The sequence below is a fragment of the Canis aureus genome, chromosome 23, assembly GCF_053574225.1.
Source record: "Canis aureus isolate CA01 chromosome 23, VMU_Caureus_v.1.0, whole genome shotgun sequence".
Taxonomy (NCBI): Eukaryota; Metazoa; Chordata; class Mammalia; order Carnivora; family Canidae; genus Canis; species Canis aureus.
In genome coordinates this window covers 17,995,646-18,018,108 of record NC_135633.1, presented here as the reverse complement: position 1 = coordinate 18,018,108, position 22,463 = coordinate 17,995,646, and the positions used below count along the sequence as shown (strand labels likewise).

At 44.7% G+C, this 22,463-nt stretch overlaps 1 long non-coding RNA gene across 2 annotated transcripts in view; it reads right to left on the bottom strand.

Annotated features, from left to right (window-relative positions):
* Positions 1-17,942: 17,942 nt before the first annotated feature.
* Positions 17,943-22,463, bottom strand: part of LOC144294691 (uncharacterized) — an 84,197-nt gene continuing 79,676 nt past the window's right edge. For both annotated transcript variants that reach the window (XR_013362087.1, XR_013362085.1), the window contains 2 exons: positions 20,281-20,407; positions 17,943-18,123 (listed from right to left, as the gene is read on the bottom strand). This is a non-coding gene — a long non-coding RNA (uncharacterized LOC144294691). The remainder of the gene's footprint in view (positions 18,124-20,280; positions 20,408-22,463) is intronic.

The following is a 22,463-nucleotide window of genomic DNA, read 5'->3' as shown; positions in this document are numbered from 1 at the left end:
TTTTTAAAGCATTAAACAAAACAACAGAAGGCTAACAATGGCTGCCATTTGAGTGATGGAATTATGGGATATTTCCCACTCCTTTTTCCTTTCCAAACTTTCTGTATTTTATTTCATTTTTTATTATTTTTTAAGATTTGATTTATTTTTAATCTCTACACCCAACATGAGGCTTGATTGAACTCACAATCCTGAGATCAAGAGTCATGTGCTCTTCTTACTGAGCCAGCCAGGTATTCCCTGAACTTTCTATATTTTAAACAACGAGGGGCACCTGAGTGGCTCAGTCTGTTAAGCATCTGACTCTTGGTTTCAGCTCAGGTCATGATTTCAGGGTCCTAGGATGGAGCCCCACGTGGGCTCTGGGCTAGGGACAGAGTTGCTTCCCTCTCCATTCCTCTCTTTCCTCCTTCCCCCACCAGCATACCCATATGCCCATGCCTGCTTTCTCTCTCTCTCTCTCAAATAAAGTAAATAAAATCTTAAAACAAAACAAAACAAACTATATATATATATATATATATATATATATATATATATATATATGACATTATTAACATGCAGTCAATACAGATTTTCAAGTCACCTAGCTAGCAAAGATTTGTCCAGTGATCATGCCTGTACTCCCCCAAATTTCTGGTAATGGAGACGGCTTCCTTACTTACAGGGGCACATATGTGATCTGGCCTGGGCCAATGTAGTTTTTCCCAGAACCTTGTAGATGCTCCAATTGCTATGTTGGCCCAACTTTCCACTACTTGGAAGAGGCTTATCTGTAGGAGAAGAGAGTGAGCCAACACAGAAGCACAATTGAGAAAAGAGGAAAGCAAGATCTGAGAGTATATCAGTATCTGAAGCTAACCTTGGTGTGGTTCCATAACATTCTATATTCCTCTTTTTGGCCTAAGCTATTTTGAGGTGAGTTTGCAATTTTGTAAAATAGTAAGCTATTTTGAGGCGAGTTTGAGGTGTTGCTTGCAATTAACAGTTTGGTGCAACATATTTCTCTAAACTGGCAGCCATAAATATTCTATATGTTGCATGACTGAGAAATGTCTGCCAACAATCCTAGGGTTCCTGGATTAAATCCCTTTGTTGAGGCTCCTGCTGTGTCAAGACTGGCATGTGGTGGTGACGGACTCCCCAGCATCTCCTCCTGCCTTGCCTCATCTTCCTGGCTACATACGGTGAGAATATACATTTTCTAATGACTACTTTGTACAAAACACCATTACCACAGTTCCAGAAAGAATTCTGCGGTAGAACTTGACCTCTGCTGAACAGGATGAGACATCACATGATTCATCAACAGCTAAAGGCACTTATTCAGCCAGGTGGTTTGGACAATAATTATAATGTGCAGTTTGTCTGCCTGTCTGCCACGTACTACTGCTCTGTCAAAGATGCTATTCTTAAAGAAGGAAGCTGGAGATAAAAGCCGGTAGAATCTTGAGTCTTGAATTTGAAAAATATAGTATTCTAAGCCTCTTCATTCTGAGGAGCGGAGGGAGTAGTGGAAAGGTGGAGGACTTAGTTCTACCATGAGCTTCCCAAGCAGATTCTTGGCTCCAGTATTGAATGGATTGAAATGTAGAGTGGAGCTGCACCCATATTTGCTTTGTTGATTGCATTCTTTGGCTCATTCTTCAATCCAATAAAAATATTTTAAAAACTCGTACTATATTAGGGATTAGCAGCTCCTGCCAGGCACTAAGATACAAATGCCACAAGATAATCCCCACCCTCTCCATTACATGGAGGTATTAGGCAGACACAACCAATTATATACAGTAAAATAGGTGCTCTTTTAGGGTTCACCTAGGTCACTTTGGGGACCAAATGAAAAGCAATTAATCCAGTGGACAAAGGGGTGGGTACTGCTGTTCCCAGGAGAGGTAACCGTTCCTCTAGGTCTTAAAAGACAAGTAAGAATTTGTAAAGTGGAAAAAGTAGAAGGATTCCCTTGGTAGAGGAATTAGCATGAACAGGGCACAAAGAGTGAAATGGGTTATGAGGATGGTGAGGGCACGTCGGGTATGTTGGAGAAGTAAGCTAGTTTTGCATAGTGATACTGGGAACCCAATTTCATTTTGCCAGGTTCATACTTTCCAATTCTAGGTGTCAGTTCTGTGATAAACTGCTAAGAAATATGGATTTCTGTCTCTTGTCCAGAGAAGAGTCGAAAATAATGATGCATGGAGCAAATGAAAGAAATGTATGTAAAAGGCCCGAGGCTTTGCATTCAAGGAATATGAGTCATTACAGTTCTAAGAAGAAGAGGAGAGAAGAGCTTCTATCACCATGGCAACTTTGGCCTCTTCCAAACCCTGGGCTGGGCCCAGAGACTCTGGTTCCTTCGCAACCTCAACCCCACTGTCTGCTCCTTCAGCAGGCCAACTCTGGGCCCTGTCGCCCCTACCCCCAGTATCCTGGTGCTGTCTTCCCGGTTTCTCGGGCCCCTTGTGCTTGATTGAGCCTTGGCTGTTGCCACTGCCATGCCCCTTCCCATTCCTGACCTCTGATTGCCCAGCAGCCCCAGCAGAGGTAGGACTGGCTGGTGGTGGAGGGCAGGGCTGGACTTTGGAGCTGAGTCTCTTCCCTTCCCCTTTGGTTGGGGCAGCTGCCTCTCCTTTCTTATCCCTCAGTGCCCAGAAAGAACCCAAAATCCAGCTGCCTCCCCCATCTCAGGACAGTGTATCTGCTGGTGCTTTTGTGAGCTTCGCTGGAGTGCTTGCCAAGGCGGCTGGGCTGAGGGTTTCTGTGTAAAGGCTGAAATGAGAGAGACAGATCCAAACCAAAGTGGCCTGGAGGTGAATAAGAGCTAAAATCTCCGGGGGCAACGAGAGCCCATGCAAAAAACCAAATTCAATTGCTAGCCGCAGGCAGAAGGCTCAGATCCTGGCACGGATCCAGAGTAAGTGAGAGGAGGTTGGCACAGTCCCCATCTGCTCTTTCTTAGGTTGTCAGCCATGTACAGTTAATATATCATACTGGTTCACACACTTGCTCACACACATTGGTTCACATGGGGGGGAAAGGGGGCCGGCAATACCGTGGTTTCACGCAGGGTGAGACCCAGACCCATCTGGGGGGATCTGCAACATTGGTACTCTATTCTTTTCTCTTCTGCGCCTGGTCTTGGAAGGAAATCCTTCTTCAACCACCAGGCCACTTATGTGAAACAGGAGCACGCGCAGATTTATATCTGTATGCATTTTTCCTTCTCAGGAAGATTTCAAGGTTCTCCCTTTGGGCATAATAAAGAGAGCAACTCAGAGGCCGCTGGTGAGCAGAGAGGGAAAGACAAGGCAGCAAGGGCATCGATGATTGGACAGTTTGGGAGACAGACCATGGGCTGATGCCTTAGAGCCACAGTGGAGGGAGGGTGGCCCAGGCGCCTAAGAGGGAGGTCAGAGCAAGGAGAGGGCTCAGCCCTGTCCCCCTGTGCTTTGGCGCCTGAACTTAGAATGGGCAACACCCTTAGGGCTATTTGACTGTTTGTGGAAGGATTAAGAAACACTTATTTAGCAACGATGTAGTAATCCCTCCTAGGGGTGGCTGCCTGCATTCCATTTCCAATATTTTATTTCTAATATTCTCATACTTACTTCTACTCTGGAAAGTGTCCTTGTTACCTCAGGTAGGTGCCTAACAGCCAGGTCTGTATCACGTGACTCTATCCCCATGGTGCAGCTGATTGGCCCAGTGGCAGACACTGGCATCCTGAGGGCTAGGAAGATCTCTTCACAGCCCAACCATTGATGGTATGGGAGTCAGCCTCCAACCCAGGCCAGGCCAGAAACCCTCCTCAGAGCCAAGAGGGAAAAGGCTCATCCCTCTCCGGTGGGGACAGGTGGGATGTGAGAGAAGCCAGGGTGCTATAGGCCCTCAGCACACCAAGAAGTCCAGTCTGTAGCAAAGAAAGTTGATGCCAGCATGTGAAGAGAACCAGACGTTGAATCTTCAAGTCTAGCTATATCTGACTAAGGTCAAACTCAGGGTTTCCTCCCCATCCTCTAGTTTTGTTGATACTTGAAATACTCAATTTTCCTTCCAATAAGCCCCATTCCCTATTTTTCTTCTTAAAGCAATTGGTTCCCTCTTAGTTTCTTGCATCACGCACCTAGAATTCTCAGACAGATGACAAACTAAATAGATTAAATTAATGTTATCTAAAACTTTGCCTGTGTGGCTCAGTCAGTTAAGTGTCTCTCTGCCTTTGGCTCTCATGATCTCAGGGTCCTGGGATTGAGCCCCATGTATGTCGGGTTCTGTGCTCAGTGAAGAGTCTGCTTCTCCCTCTCCCCCTACTGCCCCCTGCCCCAGCTAGTGCACACACTCTCTCTCCTCTTGAATAAATAAATAAAAATCTTAAAAAAAGATAAAATTTTGCTCATCCTTAGACCTTAGATTACTAGATTACCATCAGAGAAACTGTACCAACAGAGATTGTTTTGCCCCCAACCATTTTCGGAATGCTCCATTACCAGAGTGGGCATTTGCCTTTCTAGGTAACTTATTGTAAGAGCTGGTCCCTGACACTGACAGCCCCACAGTTCAGGAGAGGTTATAAAACCCAAAAACCTAGGCACTTTCCTGGAGTAACCATATTTTTTTACTTTATATATGACCCAGTCTCTTATAGAAAGCTTAGTATCGGGGATCCCTGGGTGGCTCAGTGGTAGAGCCCCGCCTTTGGCCCAGGTCTCTTATAGAAAGCTTAGTATCGGGGATCCCTGGGTGGCTCAGTGGTAGAGCCCCGCCTTTGGCCCAGGGCGTGATCCTGGAGTCCCGGGATCGAGTCCCGTGTCAGGCTCCTGGCATGAAGCCTGCTTCTCCCTCCTCCTGTGTCTCTGCCTCTCTCTCTCTCTCTGTCCATCATAAATAAATAAATAAATAAATAAATAAATAAATAAATATTTAAAAAAAAAGAAAGCTTAGTATCTGCTATAAAGCAAAACTCATTTTTGGACATGCAGACCAATGCACTGCACCTGCTTACCTAGACTTTGTTGCATACTCCATGACTTGAGTCAACTGCTACATTTGGAGGATGGGATTTTGTCAGAGGGTAGCATTTCTAAATGATGACAAGGCTCAGAGTGTGGCCAAGGGGATAGGTGGCCCAAGTGGAAAGAAGGGTGATTGAAGATGAGGGAGTCAGAGACTTTAAAATTAAGATGTAGGGCAGCCCGGGTGGCTCAGCGGTTTAGTGCTGCCTTCAGCCCAGGGTCTGATCCTGGAGACCTGGGATTGAGTCCCACGTCAGGCTCCCTGTGTGGAGACTGCTTCTCCCTCTGCCTGTGTCTCTGCCTCTCTCTCTCTGTGTGTCTCTCATGAATAAGTAAATAAAATCTTTTTTAAAAATCTGTTTAAAAAATAAAATTAAGATGTAGAATGTGGGGCAGCCCTGGTGACTCAGCGGTTTAGCATCGCCTTCAGCCCAGGGTGTGATCCTGGAGACCTGGGATCGAGTCCCATGTCAGGCTCCCTGCATGGAGCTTGCTTCTCCCTCTGCCTGTGTCTCTGCTTCTCTCTCTCTCTCTCTGTGTCTCTCATGAATAAATAAATAAATAAAAATCTTTAAAAAAAAAAAAAAGATGTAGAATGTGTCATCCACAGAAACAGTAAATCATCTAAGATGATGACGATCTTTCCCCTGAGTACCCTGAGAACCAGGGGCCCAAGTCCTGGTGAATGTTGGAAGGTAGGTAGATACAGTGCCAAGGAAGGAATTCTCAAAGGAAAGGTGATGGTCCAAGAGAGGAAGTGAGGGATGGAAGGATGTCGACCACTCTCCTCCTTGTCCCCTATTAACTGGGCTATGAGAATGAGTTAGCATCACTCAAGATAGATATAGATAGATGATAGATAGATAGATAGATAGATAGATAGATAGATAGATAGATATCTAGGTTCAGATAAAGTGGAAAACCCAGAGCAGGGGCAGCAAGGGAAGCCGTGTCCTCAGCAAAATTTTAGTTAAACAGAAAATGGAGAGAGCTTCTCTTTATGGTGAACAAAGTTTCTGGGTGATAAGCTCAGGAGTCTGGGTATAGTGGCAGGCAGGGCAGAGAGCAGCATCAGCCCAAGAGTGCAGGAGAAGTCGTCAGGTTCCCGGACTCACTTGCATTTGGAGAGTTAGCCTGGGATGACAGGGAGGGAAGGAGCACCATGGGACTGATTGACCAGGAGCCAAAGGAGACCATGATTGAAATGGCCTCTATCCTGTGCTGTTTAGGGATCTGTACCAGGTTCCAAACAGGAATTTGGTGACATTATTTGGGAACCTCTGCAGGGCCTGGGCCTGATGAAGGGATGGGTCATTAGACCTGAATAAGGAATAGACAGTGGTCTTCAGCGTCTTTGACCCTGAGTGGATATGCCTTTGTTGTGGATCCAGGATCCACAGGGCAGATCCCTCATCCATGCCACCCTTTCCTCTCTACAGAAGGGCCATGGTAGGAGTGACTTTACCTCCAGCCCCAGTGGGGTGTCCTCAACCCTATCCTCCTGGCCCAGTGACTGGTTCAGAGAGGGACCTAAGCCAGGTCTGCCCTCCTCTGCATGTCGCCTTTTCTCTGCCCGTAGGGTTTGCTTGGGGGTGGTCACATGACAGACATTGGCCCAAACCGATCAAAGCCCAATAATCTGTATGGATGATGCGGTGTAAGGATACACAATCTGAAAAAACTGCAGCCATTTCTGCACCCATAAGGAGAAACAAAGTAAGGACAAGGCTAACACACAGAGGAGGGCAGAGTTGAAGGAGTCTTGAAAGAGTCCAAGACGCTGATGATGTTGGGAACTTCTGAACCAAACCATTAGTCAAGCTCTTCATTGCTTTTGAGACAATAAAGGCCTTTTAGTATTTAAACTGCTTTGAGTTGAGTTTTCTCTTACATATCTTAGGCATCCGTTTGTCCCATCATCCTGCCGCTTCACATTTTAAGGCCAACATGTGTCTGTGGGGCAGGGCATGGTGTGGATTCTGGTGTTCTTACCCCTCAGAGGATGTGATTCTGAAGATGGAGCTGGATGTAAATAAACTATGAGCCAGGGAGGGAGCCAGTCTTTGTCAGAGAGTATCTGGCCTCCAGCCTCTATCTTGGTGACCCGACACTTATTTACATTTTGCAGAATCTTCTGCACTATTAACCTGTATTCTTAGCAACCTCCCAAAGTCACTCTTCTGTTAATGTTTCTCCTTGTCTCTTATCTTTACCATATTATCTGCTTTTCCTTCCCTCTCTCATTCATTCAGTGAATACTTATGAGTGCCTACCATGTGGCAGGCACTGTTCTGGGCACTGGGGGGTACTTCAGTGAACAAAATAGATATAGATAGATAGATAGATAGATAGATAGATAGATAGATAGATAGATAGATGATAGATAGATGATAGAAATAGATAGATAGATAGATAGATAGATAGATAGATAGATAGATAGATAGATATCTAGGTTCAGATAAAGTGGAAAACCCAGAGCAGGGGCTTTTTCTTTTAAAGATTTTATTTATTTGTTTGTTTGTTTGTTTGTTTGAGAGAGAGAGAGCAAGTCGGGGGAGAAACAGAGGGGAGGGAGAAAGGGAGAAGGAAAGAACCTCAAGCAGACTCCATACACTGAGCACTGAGTTCAACTTGAGGCTCAATCTCACAACCCTGAGATCATGACGTGAGCTGAAACCAATCCAACACTGAAGCGATTAAGCCCCGTAAGTGCCCCAAAGCAGGGAGTTTTTTGTATGCTTGCCTCACTGAAAAAGTGGCTTTGGCTTTTGAATAAAGATCTGAAGGAAGTGAGGCATTGATCACATGAGATTCTGGAAAGAAAAAGCATTCCTGGTAGAAGGAACAAGTCCAAGGGCCTTGAAGGAGGCATGTGTTTGGTGTGTTTGAGGAATATCGAGGGGGCTGGTCTGACAGGAGTGGTGGAAAGGCCAGAGTAGTAAGTGAAAAGGTCAAAAAGGCTGGGCCTCTAGGCCATAGTGAGCACTTCAGCTTTTACATCTGATGGGTGGGGAGACAACAACAGGTTTCAATAGAAGACTGACATGGCCTGACTTAATTTTTTTTTTTTTTTTTTTTTTTGGCCTGACTTAATTTTAAAGGAAAGAGAGTCAAGGATAACTGCATGCTTTTGGTTTGAGCAAATGAAGGAGCTGACTTGCTATTGATTGAGATGAAGACTGGGACGCCTGGGTGGCTCAGTGGTTGAGTGTCTGCCTTCGGCTCAGGGTGTGATCCCAGGTCTGGGGATCGAGTCCCACATCACGAGGAGCCTGCTTCTCCCTTGACTATGTCTCTGCTTCTCTCTGTGTGTCTATAATAATAAATAAAGAAAATCTTTTTTTTTTTTTTTTTTTTAGATTTTTATTTATTTATTCATGATAGTCACAGAGAGAGAGAGAGAGAGAGAGGCAGAGACACAGGCAGAGGGAGAAGCAGGCTCCATGCACCGGGGGCCCGATGTGGGATTCGATCCCGGGTCTCCAGGATCGCACCCTGGGCCAAAGGCAGGCGCCAAACCGCTGCGCCACCCAGGGATCCCCAAAATCTTTAAAGTATATATATATATGTACACTCTGAGATGAAGACTGTTAGAGTCTTTGTGGCATGCGTTAGGAGGGTATGTGTGATGGGGGATGGAGAACAGGTGGTCACTTTTGGACATTTAAGTCTGACATCCATTTGGAGAGGTCAAGTGGATAGATGGATGTTTGAATGTAGATGGAGTCCAGGACTGAGGATCAGGTTAGGGATCTGTTTGAGAATCATTAGGATAGTTTTATCCACAAAACTGGATAAACTTACCACTCGTTTTGCTTTTAAGACCCTTTCTCAAAAATTAAAAAAAAAAAGGGGGGGGGGGCATCCCTGGGTGGCGCAGCGGTTTGGCGCCTGCCTTTGGCCCAGGGCGCGATCCTGGAGACCCGGGATCAAATCCCAAGTCAGGCTCCTGGTGCATGGAGCCTGCTTCTCCCTCTGCCTGTGTCTCTGCCTCTCTCTCTCTCTCCCCGTGTGACTATCTTAAATAAATAAAAATTAAAAAAAAAAAAAGACCCTTTCTCTGAACTGTGGCCATACTTTAACTCTTATCTTTTGATACTTCATTTAGAGAAAGGCCGAGTGTACTGGAAATGATTAAGTAGCATTTTATGGAAGAGGATGGGAGTGAAGCAATCTTTTTGTAATGTCACCTTCCCTGGAGACTAAAGTTTTGCTAGTTTAGTGAAGATAAAATAACAAATATCTGACAACACTATATTATTTCAGCTCAATTAATTCATCATTGTCATAATAGGTATATAAAGTAAACCAATTTGTAAAATATTCCAATTTGTTGTTGTTTAGTTTCAGAGGTAGAGTTTAGAGTTTAGTGATTCATCAGTTGTATATAATATCCAGCACTCAATACATCAAGTGCCCTTCTTAATGCTCATCCCCCAATACCCATCCCCCCTCCTAAAATATTCCAAGGATTACTACATGATTAAAAAAGAATCAAATGGTGCTCTTTTAGTCACATGCTCTTGCCTCAGGGTCATTGTACTTTCTGTTCACTCTAACCTAGAGGATTCTTCCCATAAATATGAACAATATTTGTTCCCTTGCTTTGTTCATGTCTCTCTGTTCAGGTGTTATCAGAGAAGCCTACCCTAGCCAGATTCAAATAGCACATTCCATCATTAGCTGTTCTATTTCTCTCCTTAAAGTGATCACTAGCTCCTGAGGTGTACATCTATTTCTTGTCTGTTCTCTTCCATTACAATGAACTCCTCAACAGCTATTTGTTGAATGAAAGTAGATTATCGTATTGCTGGTCAAAAGAACTCTATGAAGCTATGGTGACTTCATTATTTATTTTTTTAAAAAATATTTTATTTATTTATTCATGAGAGAGGCAGAAACGGGGTAGAGGGAGAAGCAGGCTCCATGCAGGGAGCCTGATGTGGGATTCAATCCCAAGACCCCAGGATCATGCACTGAGCCAAAGGTAGACACTTAACTGCTGAGTCACCCAGGTGTCCCTGACTTCATTATTTTACCACTTTGCTAACATTATGCATTACAATCTTACAACGTTTTTGCTATTTTAGTAGATGTAAGGTACTACATCAAGGTTAAGTTAAAAAATTTTTTTTAAAGATTTTATTTATTTATTCATGACAGACACAGAGAGAGGCAGAAATAGAGGAAGAGGGAGAGGCAGTCTCCGTGCAGGAAGCCCATTGCGGGACTTGATCCTGGGACTCTGGGATCACACCCTGAGCCAAAGGCGAACAACAAACAATTCCCCATGCATTTGTATACTAATTTTATTTTTCTTCGTGAATTACATTGTTTACTACCTTCTTTGTCAATTTGGTTGTTTATCTTGATTGTTTTTACATATTTAAATAAGCTTTTATACATTTTTGGCATTTTCTGATTCTTATTTGGTGCAAACATTTTTTTCTCAAGCTTTTGTCTTTTTAAGATCCAGTTTAAGGGCGCCTGGGTGGCTCAGGCCATGATCTTGAGGTCATGGGATCAAGCCTCAGGTCAGGCTTCCTGCTCAGCGGGGAATCTGCCTCTCTCCTGACTCATACATACTCTTCCCCTAGTCGGGCTCTCCCCCGCTAGTGCTCTCTCTCTCACTCAAATAAGTAAATTTTTAAAATGTGTTCTTTTTAAATCCAGGTTTTTTTTTTTTTTTTTTTTTGAAAGAGAGAGAGAGAGAGGGAAGCAGGGAAGGAGCAAAGGGAGAGAAAATTTTAAGCAGGCTCCAAGCCCAGCTCAGAGCCCCTGCTCCATCTCAGGATCCTGAGATTATGACCTGAGGGGAAATTAAGAGTTCCACGCTTAACTGAGTCACCCAAGTACCCCTAAATTTTTAAATTTTAGCCTTCTTTTCCACTTTCTTCTATTGTTTCAAAGCCACTAGAATGCTGACATTCAGCCACAAACAGAACTGTTTCATCCTACTTAATATAATGTCTCTAAATATATAGCATTTTGATCCTCTCAGAGTTTATTTTGATGTATAATGTGGAACTTAGATTTTTTTTTTTCCCTCCAAATTCTCATTCCTAAGTAACCCTTCCTTACTGCCGTGTTTGGGAATGGTACTTTGCTCCGTGTCCCCTCAGGATTATGCATATACACATTATGTTTATTCAGTCTCATTCCTTTCCGTTGATCTCAGCTTCTATATTTAGCTCAGATCTCAGCCCAGGAGAAGAATCAGAAGAGCATTTTCGCCCCCTGCAGGCGGCGGTTGTTCCCCAGGACCAGGGAAGGCTGAGACAAGGCCGCAAGGGCGCTCAGCAAATCTGGTATCTGCCCTCCGAGCCCGGGAGAGGTGTCGCTCTGCCCCCTGCAGGAGGACTTGGGGCCCCCTCTGTCCACGACTCCTGAGGCCTTGAGCTTCCCCGACCCTAGTGCCCAGTAGAGCCGGATCTGTACCCTGCCGTCGAGTGAGGACTGTCGCCTCGGGGCTCTCTTCTTTCCCCCCATCTGGCCGCGGGGCGCAGCGCTCCGACACGTCCTGGACACTGACTTCCCTGCGCACAGAGAAGCTGCTCTCTGGGCCCGCTCGTTTCCTTCCACTTCCCCAGTGGACCCCATTTTTCTCATATTACTGATTGTACCCACTCTTTTTTTTTTTTTAAGATTTTATTTATTCATGAGAGACACACACACACACACACACACACAGAGGCAGAGACACAGGCAGAGGGAGAAGCAGGCTCCATGCACCGGGAGCCCGACGTGGGACTCGATCCCGGGTCTCCAGGATCACGCCCTGGGCCGAAGGAGGCGCTAAACCGCTGAGCCACCCGGGCTGCCCTGCACCCACTCTTTAACAGGGGCTTCGCTGTTGGAAGTGTTCAAGCAGACACGTTTGAACCCAAACATGAAAAATAAAATACTCGATTTATTCACCAATGCACACATGCCTAGAGTGTGCCAGGTACTGTTGTCAGCGGAGTCCCGCCCGAGCCCGCCCCGGGAGCCTGGAACCAACCGGGTTTGGGGCCAAAGCTGAAATCCGGACTTTGGGCATCTCCGGAAATGAGAGCAGAGCCGGGAGGGGCGATGTCCCGGAGCTGGCAGCCATGGGGAAGGGACTGCGCTCCGCACCGTCCTCCTCGCCCTCTTCCCATTAATCCGCCCGCCGCGGAGATGCGGGAGACCCAGGGGCGCAGGGCTCGGCCGGGCGCCGCGGTCCAGCGCAAGGTCGCGGCGGGTCGGGGGTCGGGGGCCGGAGTCCCGGGCGCGCCTCGGGCGGGAAGGCGGAGCGCTCCGCGGGTCGGGGCCCGGCGCCCTGCGCGCCCGGGGAGGGAGCTCGCGGGCCCGACACGCCGCCCACGCCCGGGCCCCCGGCGGCTCCCCGGGGCGCTCCCCCGCGGCGACCCCAGCCGCCTCCCCTCGCGCTCGGGCCCGCGCCGGCGACTCTTTGGACGCGGCCGACGGTCCGCGTCCGGAAAACCCGGCCATCATTGGAGAATACAACTTAAATACATGTGAACCAACCAGCGGCTGCAATATTTCCGTGAAAAAAGCCCCCGAAAAGCCGGGGTCCGCTTCAGCAGATTCTCCAAGGTCGCGATCGGGAGCCCTGCGCCCCCCAGCGCCTGGGTCCTGGGACGCGGGACCGACCAGCCCGAGGCGGCCTGGCTGCTGGGATGAGGGACGCCTGGGACAGGAGGCCGACGTCCTCATGCTCCTGGACCTGCTCAGGGATTTAACTGTCTCCCTGGAAAACATACACAACAAGAAGTCTCCGAGTCTAGTATTTCTTTTTATTTATTCATTCATTTTATTTATTCTAACATTTCTTTGTATTTATTCATCAATCACAGTCCTATCAACAAGCTTGGAAAATAGCCTTCATGTTGCATACTTGTCTGCAAAATATTGTATATGTATGCTGGCCCAACAGGGGTTCTTAATCTGGGGGACAAGTAGGATTGTCCAGGATTTGGGAGGGGGGTCCATGAAGACCCTGAAATTGTTTCAGATTTGGGGGCTGATGTGCATTTTTCTGGAAGACGTTCTTTGGCTTTCATGATTACCAGAGTTCACAATCTTCCTGTGGGTAAGCAGGGCTGGTCTAAAGTCAAGGTTCAGTGGGTTTAGGGACTCAGAACCCTTTGCACTAACCCCAGGGGCCTGAGGGCCACGAATCTGGACTCCGGTGGAAGGTGGAAGAGTTTGGTTCTCTGGTGAGGGTCTTTGGAGCCTGGAACTTACTCTCCCTCCTGGCAGAAGGTTCTCCCACCCCCCACCTCACAAAAACTTGAGTGGCAAGTTTGGTTTCCTTTTAAAGTCAAGTTAGGTTCAAGCAGATTTACTTCTGCATTTCTCTGAGCTTAAATAGAAATAACTCTCTGGTGGGTTTTTTCCCTGGGTTAGTCATGCAAATGCCCGATGCCTCATTTACACTTGGTCTCAGCCTCAGGGACAGCCCTCTGCACAAGCCTGGCCAGGACCCCTCCCTGCATGCAAGGGAGTCTCTGGGGGAACTTAGGTGCTGACTTCACTGGGCTGGGATTTTCCTCAGCCAATGTGACCACGGAGTTAAAACATGTTCCTTTTAAGGAAAAAAGAATGCAAGATTTGTGTGTGTGTGTGTGTGAGGAAAAAAAAAAAGACAAAACCATCCATAATTCTACTAATAGGCCTAACAACAATAAGTAATTTTGTTTTTTTTATATCAGCTCTCCCATGTGTACACATAGGATTATGTGATTATAGCAGTACTGTAATTATATATTAAGAACTGTTCTTGGGGCATCTGGCTGGCTAAGTGGCGGAAGGGTGTGGCCAGCAGATGCCCCACATCTTGCTTTCAGGGTTCTGAGTTCGAGTCCCCTGTTGGATATAGAGGTTACTTAAAAAGAGAAACTTTAGGGGCACCTGGGTGGCTCAGTCAGTAAAGCATCTGCCTTGGGTTCAGGTCATGATGCCAGAGTCCTGGGATCGAGCCCTACATCGAGCTCCCTGCTCAGCTCAGAGCCTGCTTCTCCCTCTCCCTCTGCTGCTCCCCCATCTCATGCTCCGTCTCTGTCAAGTTAAGTAAATAAAATAAAAAAAAAAACCACTATTCTTATAGTTTACTACTTTTCCTTAGCATGCCATAAACAATTTACTGTCTTCATAATTAGTGTTTATACTGCCTGCACACGTTTCCACTCTACGGGTACACTTCATCATCTCCTTTTGTTGCATGAGCTGCCAAACAACTCAGAAGTAAGGAAGGTAAGAGAAGAGTGAAGTGAATTGACTGGTGCTCCTCTGGCCAAAACGGCTTGCTCTTTGCTGCCCAGGAGGGCAGCAAATATGGGATCAGAGAGCTTCAAAGCTTCCCAAACAGCTATGTAGGGCAGCAGTGTAGGCTGAGAGCCTTCCTTTCCCTCCCTCACCTCCTGTGAACTGTCTGAAGCCAGTCAAGTCCTGGCACAGGACATGTTGGCCCGTGGACAAGCTGCTGGGAAGACCTACCAATTAGACCAATTAGAGATTCATCTGGGTTAACCAGCAGGGTTCTTGAACGTGCAGGTTTCTGAAAGGAGACAGATTAATTGGAACAAGGGTTAGCAGTACCCCAGGAAAAGAACCTGCTGCAGGGGTTATGCACAAAGTTCCCTGGACACACAAAGGGTGTGGCCATTTTATCCTTACCTACCCTGAGTGTGTGAATGTGTGCATCATTTAATCCACATCCTTTCCCACTCGGGGGTATGGTATAAAAATCATCCCATTTTGTACCTGTGGTTGCAGAAATAAGATGGTATGGGACACAGCAAGCCCTTCACTTCTTATACTTTGGTGCTATTTGAATTCTTGAGATGAGCAGGAGTTATTTATTTATTTATTTATTTATTTTTAGGAGTTATTTTTGTTATTTAAAAAACTGATCATAGGGGCATCTGAATGGCTCAGTAGTTAAGCGGCTGCCTTTGGCTCAGGTTGTGATCCTGGGGTCCTGGGATCAAGTCCCACTTCAGGTTCCCCGAAGGGAGCCTGCTTCTCCCTGTGCCTATGTCTCTGCCTCTCTCTGTGTATCTCTCATGAGTAAATAAATAACATCTTTTTTTAAAAAACCCAAAAATTGATGGTAGATGAGGCCTGTGTAACAAGATCACTTGATTTCAAGGAGGCCCTGCCCTGGAGTCCTCAGTAGTAAAACTACACTTTCTGCAAATTAGTTTTCTTTTCTAAAAAGGAAAATAAGGATAAAAACACAGATGTGCAGATAAGCCTTGGAGTGTCAGTATTGCTGACCTCTGTCCCCTCACCTCTACCCTTGCTGGTCCTGCCTTGATTTAGCCCTTATTCTTTTTCTCCAGGCCTGTGAACTCCATGAGGGCAAGGCCGTGGTTCTTATGGGATCTCCAGAGCACAGTAGCTCCCAGCAGATGGTGGCCAGTCCATCAATAAATATTAAGAGTGAATGGACTATGGCAACAATCTCTACTGACTTCCCTGCCTCCTGTCTTAATGTTAGCTGCTAATTGAATTCAGCAGAGACACACAGCAGAGACACAGACCACCTGTTCCCAGCTATTGTCCTTAGCCAGCAGTCTTTGAACTTTCCAGTTTCTGTGTTCTCTGAAACGTTTCAGAGTTTGTATTATAAGCTTCATAATTTCAAAGGACATAATATTTCTGGCTCATTATATACATTGGCATTTATTTATTTATTTATTTATTTATTTATTTATTTATTTACTTAAAAGATTTTATTTATTCATGAGAGACACAGAGAGAGAGGCAGAGACATAGGGAGAAGCAGGCTCCTCACAGGGAGCCTAATGTGGGATGGCCCAGGATCCCGGATCACACCCTGAGCAGAAGGCAGACGCTCCACTGCTGAGTCACCCAGGCTCCCTATATTGGCATTTAAAACCATTAGAACGGGGATCCCTGGGTGGCTTAGTGGTTTAGTGCCTGCCTTTGGCTCAAGGCACGATCCTGGAGTCCCAGGATCCCACGTCAGGCTCCCGGCATGGAGCCTGCTTCTCCCTCCTCCTGTGTCTCTGCCTCTCTCTCTCTCTCTCTCTCTCTATCATAAATAAATAAAATAAATAAATCTTTAAAAACAAAACAAAACAAAACCGTTAGAACACCTTTTAGAAAAATGTGTCTAAGAGATTCTAGATGCCAGAGTAGAGATGCCTCGCTGGCTTAGTTGGTAGAACATGTGACTCTTGATCTCAGGGTCATGAATTGGACCCCACGTTGGATGTGGAGCCTACTTAGAGAGAGAGAGAAAGAGAGAGAAGAAAAAAAAAAAAAAAGGATCTAAATATCTTGGCAGCTCAATGCTCACCATTATCCATTTTTTTCTTAAATAGAAAAAATCTTCCTTAAAGTTGGAATTTTATCATGTGCCATTTCTTCTCGAACTTGTAAAATCCATTGTCCTTTTCTCCACAATATTTTATGCTGATATAACATATTCTTATCCTTGAAAGTCTTTTATTGATTACGTGATTATTCTTTTCTGTAATAACAAAATATATAAGGATTGAAATTTAAAAAATTTCCTATGATGGGGATGCCTGGGTGGCTCAGCAGTTGAGCATCTGCCTTTGGCTCAGGGCATGATCCCAGAGTCCTGGGATCAAGTCCCACATCGGGTTCCCAGCATGGGGCCTGCTTCTCCCTCCACCTATGTCTCTGCCTCTCTTTCTCTGTGTGTTTCTCATGAATAAATAAATAAAATCTTAAAAAAAAATTTCCTATGATCATTAGGTTTATAGGTGCTCAGTTTCTTCTGGACTGAATAGCATTACAATGATAATTAGTATGCAATTGGTCAAAACAATACAGATATATTATAAACTATAAATAATTTTTAAAAATCAAAACAAAATTTTAGTGAAAATGTCTCTTTTGGGCCTGTGTTTTTATTAGTCCATGTATTCATGGTTAAATATTACCTTGTTTACATAAATAAGTAAATGATAATGGAAGTTTTGTTATTGCAATCTTTTTCAATTATTTGAGTCCCTTCTGAGTTATGTGCCAAAAATCACATAGCAATCATTATCGAGGATTACTCTTAATAATCAATAGGCTGGTAACTCAATATTCAGTTTTGTTGAAAGCAAAGGAATTGGAAACCACCTGACTTTCTTTTTTTTTTTTTTTTAAGATTTTATTTATTTATTCATGAGAGACACAGAGAGAGGCAGAGACACAAGGCAGAGGGAGAAGCAGGCTTCCCGCAGGGAGCCCAATGTGGGACTCGATCCTGGGACCTGGGATCACGCCCTGAGCCAAAGGCAGACACTGAACCACTGAGCCACCCAGGCAGCCCCACCACCTGACTTTCAAAAGAATCTGTGACTCTGGGATCCCTGGGTGGTGCAGCGGTTTGGCGCCTGCCTTTGGCCCAGGGTGTGATCCTGGAGACCCGGGATCGAGTCCCATGTCGGGCTCCCGGTGCATGGAGCCTGCTTCTCTCTCTGCCTGTGTCTCTGCCTCTCTCTCTCTCTCTCTGTGTGACTATCATGAATAAATAAATAAAATCTTTAAAAAAAAAAAAAAAGAATCTGTGACTCAATTAGACTCCTTCACTTTTCAATTTCTGGGAAACATACCAAGAAAGGTTTCACCAAGACTTAACAAGTTAATATTACTTGTATCTTTTATTGTTTCATATAGAAGCACTTTATTTAACCCAATATACTCTGAAGGAATTGGGAACATACAAATATTAATTTTAATATGCTTTGCCAATATAATTTTTAAAAATAAAATGCTTCTATCTTATTATAGGCTTTACATATAATTTATCAAAACCTTGGAGCTGCATATGTGACTCATTCAATTTTAGAAAAATGTCTGCCATTAAGAAAAATTGGCAAAACCAGTGTATTATCAATTCAATCAGCCAATCAGGCTTTATTTTTTTATTTCAATAAAGATTTTGTGTTTCTGTCAAACACATTTCACCTGGATTCCAGTTCTAAATTGACTGGCTAGAGACAGCAAGAGAGTCTTGCCCAGAGTTTGTGCCCAGATGATATAAGATGCTGCCATTCTCAGTTTTTCCTATCGAACTTCCCTGTGCTTTGCCCTCACAGGATTCTGTCTCTGAAGCAATACCTTCTTTCACAGCTGTCTGGGGAGGAAAGAAGTAATATTATTATTATTATTATTATTATTATTATTATTATTATTATATATTATTTTGTTATTCCTTGGACACATTCGACCATATATCTAAATTGAAACACTTTCAACATGTGCCAAGTTACCCCGTTTCCTTTTTTTTTTTAAGTTACCCCGTTTCCAATGTGGTGCTTCAAACTTCACAGAAATATGTATAGGACCAGGGAAGACACAAAGCCTGTTATAGGTTTCCTGTTTAAAGAGATGAATTTTCTATATCCTGGGTCAATTTACAATATAAGATTTAGGATGGGTGAGAGACAAATCTTTCATAAATAGAAGAGTGATGCAAACAGCGTGGTGGGAAAGGACAAGAAGCATAATGGTATACCGTGAAGGTCATTTTTCAGCCAATGTACATACGGAAGTCAAAGATCCCCCTGAACAGGTGCTCTCAAATATTCCATGCCTGCATACCCCTTAAAACCCCAGTTTAAAGACCACTGTCTTAAAGTGCTGTTCTGATCACCAACTTGCTGGCTGGAAAATAGAAGGGGCAATGTGACAGAGAATGCAGGCAGTTTTAAGAAGCTGACAAAGGCTTCTAGCTCACAGCCAACCAGGAAATGGGCACCTGAGCCCTACAACTATAAGGAACTGAATCCCATCAACAACCTGAATGAACTTGGAAGAAGTTTTATCCTCAGAATCTCCAGAGAAGAGTGCAACCCCACATTTTATTTCATAGCCTTTTTGAGACTCTGAACAGAGGACCCAATTGAGCCATGCTGAACCTGAATCATCTGAAAAGCTTGTTACAGCACAGATTGCTGGGCCCTCTTACAGAGTTTCTGATTCAAGAATCTGGAATGAGGCCTGAAAATTAGCATTTTTTACCAGCTTTCAACGAGTCTGATGTTGCTGGTCTGGAGACCATGCACTGAGAATCCCAGTTTTGCTACAACCACCCTGACTAAACTCAACTCTGTGTTCTCTGTACCTGGAACCCAGGAGCTGGATGCTGCTCAAGAGAAATTACTAAATGGGGTGATTGCTTTCGTTGAAATTCGTGACCATTGACCCCAAATGAGCCCTTGGTAACCACCTGGCTGTCCCTTCACATTTCCCTAGGACAGTCTCTATCTCCACACTCTTTTGTCCCCTCTTCTCAAATCTCCAATCTCCCACCCACCCCCTAATTTCGGCAGGTAATCTCACCTTCCACACTTTAGTGAGGGACTAGAAGCCAGAAGGGAACTTCCTCATCTTGCCATTAATGAGGCTTTAACTGCTGGAGGTTGTTCTTTCCTCCTCTTCAAGGAAAGACTAGAACTGTGTCCATCACAGTCAACCTTTCCTCCTGGGCTCTGCACCCTATTGTTTTCCCCTCTCCAAGAACTCTGCTTCTCTAATTTCTCCTTTTTCCTATGCTATTAACATACGTGTCAATCTGGATTATTCCTTGTATCACCATTTGTAACCCTCCCTTGACCATGTATCCTTTTCCGGCCACCATTCCATTTATCTGCTCCTGTCCACGGCAAAATTCTTGAAAAAGTGTCGACTTACTGTGTTTCTACTGCCTCACTTCCCATTCATTCTTTTAAAAGACGTGTGGGATGTGTATTTATTTATGGAATAAATATTACATTGGATACTTGATATTTGTCGAGCACAGCTCTGCAGTTCCCGCTTTAGTGGAGTTTGTGGACAGACCACTAAATATGGCATTTGCAGCTGCTGACAAGTGCTATGCAGCAAACAGAGAGATGTAATGGTTCTCATGACCCATAAAAACATCCAGGAAATGCACACGGAGTGCCCACCATGCAGCAGGAGCCCTAGACACTGAGACTGCATCAGTGAAGAAAGCAGACAAAGATTCCTGTCCACACATTTACATTCTAGTAGGAGAATATAGAAGATAAGCAATGACAACAAAAGGCAAAAAATATGTGTTAGTGACATGTGATATGGAGAAAAATAAGGCAGAGAGAGTTAGAGATGCAGGGACACGTAATTTTCAATAAGGTGGACAGATAAGGCCTCATTGAGAAAGTGCATCTGGGTAAAGACCTGAGAGAAAAGGACTTTGGATAACAAACTGGGGAAGAATGTTCCATGAAGAGAAGATAGCAGGAGTCAAGACCTCAGGGCTTGGGCATACCTGGCTAGTTGGAGCAACTGTAAGAAAATGCAAGGAATGACCAGGCGGCCAGTTTGCTTGGGGCTGGATGAGCAGAGGGCTTGGTGAGCAAGAGGAGAAGATGCACGCAGAGTCACCAAGGGTCCAGCTGTGCAAGGGAGAGATTGGCAAAAGTTTTCTGTAAAATGCCAGATAGTAAATATTTTAAGCTGTACAGGCCACATATGATCTCTGTCACGTATTCTTTTTCTCATTTTTAATTTTTTAACAGCCCCTTAAAAACAAAACAAAACAAAACAAAACAAAACAAAATCCCAGTAGTACAAAGATTCGGCAAACTGGCCATAGTTGGCCAGTCCTTGGGATCTTGTAGGCTGTTGTAAAGATTTTGGTTTTACTCTGAGATGAGAAGCATTGGAGTACTCTGAGCAGGGACGTGATAAGATATGACCCCTTATCTTTTTTTTTTTAAGCTTTTATTTATTTTTTCATGATAGAGAGAGAGAGAGGCAGAGACACAGGCAGAGGGGGAAGCAGGCTCCATGCAGGGAGCCCGATGTGGGACTCGATCCCGGGGCTTCCTTTTTTCGCTCCCAAGCTGCCTTGGTGATATTGTCCTGTCGATGGCTTTAAATACTATCTACAATGACAACTGGTAGATTATATATCCACACCTGACCTCTCTGAACCTGCGTAGTCAGCTGTTCCTTGATACCTCCATGTATATGTCCAATAGAAACTTCACACTTAAAGTTTCAAATCCAAACTCCTGATATTCCCCCAAACCTGCCTCTCACTCAGTCTTCTGCTTCTCAGTAAACGGCATTCTTCCATGTGCTCAATCTGAAAACCTCAGAGTACCCTTGACCCTTCCTTGTGTCAATGCTGTCAGGAAATCCCCTCAACCCTGCCTTCAAAACATACCCAGAAACTAGTGAGTTCTCACCATCTCCATTGCTACCACCTTGGTCCACACTAGAATCAAGTTTTGCCTTAATTATTAGCTTTCAACGTAGTGGGGTTGAACTACTGCTGTTGTGCCATGTCATTGGTTGCCCACCCAATAAACTAAAGCTCCTGTATTTATATTCTTTTTTCTTTTTCTTCTTCTTCTTTTTTAAACTAGGTTCTACCCCAATGTGGGAATTGAACTCATGATCCTGAGATCATGAGTTGCATGCTTTACTGACTGAGCCAGCCAGGGCCCCTTTTTTCTTTTTCTTTTTTTAAAGTTGTTCCTGTATTCATGTTTTTTGTTTTTTTTTTTAAGATTTTATTTATTTATTCATGAGAGACAGAGAGAGGCAGAGACACAGGCAGAGGGAGAAGCAGGCTCCCCGCAGGGAGCCTGATGTGGGACTCGATCCCAGACTCTGGGATCACGCCCTGAGCCAAAGGCAGATGCTCAACCACTGAGCCACCCAGGTATCCCTGTATTCATGTTCTTGAGGGGCCCGTTTCCTCAAATCCAGGCTGGCCTGTGTTCTGCTTTAAATAAGAGAATGTGGAGAATTGATGCTTGCTGGTGATGAGCCAAAGCCTTAAGAAGGCCCCATAGCCCTGGGGCTCCTGGGTGACTCAGTCAGTGAAGCACCCAACTCTTGGTTTCAACTTGGATCATGATCTTGGGGTCGTGACCTCATGCTCCACGTCAGGCTCCACACTCAGCAGAGTCTGCTTCAGATTCTCTCTTCCTCTTCTTCTGCCCCTTCCCCTTACTCATGCTCTCTCTCAAATAAATAAAATCTTTAAAAAATAAAACAAAAACCCAAGAAGACCCCACAGCTTGGAGCTGCCATGTAAGAAGTCTGGCTACTGTGCTAGAGAAGCCACATGAAGAGGGGGAGGCTATGAGACAACCTAGAGGTGAACCATTGAAGTCTAATCAACAGCAACAGCCAGACATTTATCCCACACTCCTGTTGCAGCTGGCCCTCAGCTATTTGTGAACAAACGTGAATAAAGAAGCCATAGTGGATATCCCAGGCACAGCGGAAATTGCTAGCCAGGCTGTGCTTGGTCCAAATTCCTAACCCATAGAACCATGAGTAATATTAAGAGTTTGTTTTTTAAGCCTCTAAGTTATGGGGGAGTTTCTTTTGCCACAAAATATAACATAAACTCTAGTGTCCCTGCTTCTTCCCTCACCCGCCTACTTTCAGTCTATTCTCCATACAACAGCTGGATCAATTCTTTTTTTTTTT